We start from the raw sequence: 3301 nt of genomic DNA, 5'->3' as shown, positions 1-3301 counted from the left end.
TTTTTACATGTGACACAACATCTTGAATACCCCTAAAGTAGTGGATACAAGTAATGAAATTCTGAAAGGTTTTGGAAGGAAAGATTACAATGTTACCCAGAAAATCCGCTAGAGGCTCCTTTGCATTTCACATGTAACATGTACTTTAAATCGGACTGCTCACAATCCTATTTTTTACATTCGACTCAACATCATGAATACTCGTTATATCTCAGGGCTAGAACAGAATGCATCACCTAATTTGTTATCTTATCTGGTCGCTACAAACCTGCACTGTTTGAGTCAACAAAACATGGAAAGAGGGGTTGACTGGCCAATTTTATAAATTGTTGTAAGGTGTAACAAATAGCCCAGTATATCTTTTAATTAGCTCGAGACTGATAGAAATATGGAGGAAGACCGTTGTAGCCGAGGGAGTTGAGGCCTCATCTTAACAACTACCGCTCAACTGCTTTACCGATTTGGTTTCGGCCTAGGCGGGTTGACTTTTATTTCTAGGTAGTCCCACAGAATGAAAACTTGACCCTCCCTCTTTTGTTGATTAGGTTGGTTACCTATAGCAGGGGTGGCCAACAAGTCGATCGCAAAGCTAATTTTGGTCGCTCGTCGATCGCTCGCAATCGCGGTGGAATACCGTGTACCATGGGCTTTGAAGCGATTGTAGAAGACAAAACATTCTAGCAATATTTTAATGTATTCTTCGAATTTGCAAATGTCATAAATTCCTACAATTCTAATAGCCTGGCATTGTGATCTTCGCACACCCAGCACAGCAAATTTTAATAATAAATAATTATTCCTGTTTTTTTTTACGTAAGTATGTAGATGAGCCGTATATCTATGTTTCAGTACAAGATGTACTCAGCGATCTATTGATAGATTACCAAAAAGTAAGTCATATTATTCTTTTATGATAAATTTTCCTGCCCCCCCCAAAAAAACAAACAAACGCGAAAGTGAAATATTGAAATAAAATTATCAGCGTTACTGTGCATTTTTTCATATTTACAACAACTTATCCATTAAAGTTGATAAAAAATTAAATTGAATTTTAAGTTGGAAAAATCTGTCTTGAACAAGGGTCGGAAAATTGAAGTTTATAGTTCCTGCATGTACGGAATGCTGCTATCAAAAGTTGGGCTGGAATTAAAATGGAAATTGGGTCTGGAATTGATTTAAAAAATAAAAAATAGTTTCAAACATAGATTTTACTTACCTACCCATACCTCGCTGGAATGCACCTAATATTGAAACAGGGTGTATAAGGGTGTATGCATTTCACACCCCTTCTCACCTCTTAGATTACGCCTATGACAAGTCGCTCACAACACACTTTTTTTTGTTTAAATGATACTTTTTATTTATTGATAGATATTAAAATCTGCCACACAGTTGTGGGCAATAGGTAATAGTGATCAATGGTCATATTCATACTAAAATAAAATAAAATAAGAATAAAAATAAATAAATAATTTTAGAAGAAAAATATTATAATCAATTTACATCTCAGAAAATATAAATTATACAGTAAATTTCAAATCAGATTCTAAAGGACTAAACCACCATTATTCTGAAATTGTGAACAAAATAAATATCTAATTATTATAAAAAAAGTTGGTAAATAGATAAATGTTCAAATCCTTAAATTATACTCATGTATATATAATATATATACACATATAAAATCATGTAAAGGTGAGTAAATATGTGATAAAATAAAATAGAGAGAGGGTATTAGTATATTAAAAAATACATATATAATAAGAATATGGTAATTATGGATTTAAGAAATGTTAAGTTATATGCAAATAAATTAAAACTGAATGTCAATTAAATTGTATTAACTCTTAAAAAATTATTTGTAATGATAAAAGGTGATAAGAGACTCCTAATCTGTTGAAGGTAGGTTCTGTTATAAATGATGGTTTTAAGTGAAAAAGAGAAGATTATTGGTGAAAAAAATTAATTTTTTTTTTAAACGTTTATTTATTGCTATTTACAACTGTACATTATAATACATTTATTAAATCTGTTCACAGTTAAATTGGAACGTTACAGACGGGTAGAGATACTACCCATTGGCAACACTCTAATTATTTTTTTAAAATTTAAGATATAAAAAGCTATGTAAGTAAGCAATCAATTTAAAAACAATATTTGAAGTTATGATGTTATTTAAATATTTAATTTTTTTTGAAGATGTGACATGGGCAATTAGCCTGCAGATAAGATTTTAAAAAACAAGACTTCAATATTTAAGATATCAGTATATAGTTAAGGAAATAATGTAATTAATACAAAAACAAAAATTTTTATCGGTTGCCTCCTTGAAAATGGCCTGAGGGCCAAAACGTTGGAGAGCTTTTGAATATAAAAGCTGAGAGTAATTTGGATCAAAATTGTGTTCATTAATAATGAAATAAGTAAATAAGCCAGGGTTTCAAAATTAGAGAAAATAGATTACTCATTTATACCTCTATTTTTTTCCTTTAGTGAGTAAAAAACAATGAATTTATACTCTTCCAACCTTAGCTGTACTTTTAAAAAAAAAACTCTAAACAATAGGTAATAATATTTCATGATTTTTCAAAATATCGAGGATTTTCCGTACAAGAGGTGATCAGAGAAGTAACTACGCTATAAAACAGTTTGGAGAGGACTGTAATGGGCATAAACACGACTCACGGCGAACAACGTCCCTACGACTAATAAAGTACAACCCCTTCACCGCCCAAGATAACATCTTAATTAAATAACGTGGACAATAAAACGGAGATAAAATGACGGCAATAAAACAGGACCGACATTGAACCTTGCAGGTCCCCTTTACTCGTTGAATCATCCGTTCCATGAATCATTCATAGGAGCGAGAAGAGAGCTGTCCTCAGCGTAATTGACTGCTCTGAGGGTCTTCACAGTTGTCCTGAATACATTACGGTAGGCAAGGACGTTGTGCTTCAACATCTTCTACGCTCCACGTCTGCTACATAGGCACAAGATCCAGGGGATGATGGTGCCTCAGACCTAGTTATCTGCAGTATTTCCTGACTTGATTACTCTGGAAAGCGTAGATATTGCATCTGCTTATGTCAATAGGCCATAAACGTTTTTATGAGTAATGCAAATACCATTAGAATATTAATTTACGATCTGTCCCAGTCATCCCTCAGTATGTTCGATACTATTTTATTTAAATTTTAATAGCTTTTATTGGAAAATGGGCAGTAAGTATTAACATTCTCAGTATTCATTCTCAGATATACAGACTAAACTAAAAAATAAAAAAATAATTAAAACCTAT

Source organism: Halyomorpha halys, unplaced genomic scaffold (genome assembly GCF_000696795.3).
Source record: "Halyomorpha halys isolate HHAL.00 unplaced genomic scaffold, Hhal_1.1 Scaffold134.1, whole genome shotgun sequence".
NCBI classification, from domain to species: Eukaryota; Metazoa; Arthropoda; class Insecta; order Hemiptera; family Pentatomidae; genus Halyomorpha; species Halyomorpha halys.
Note: the sequence above shows the minus strand (reverse complement) of the source record.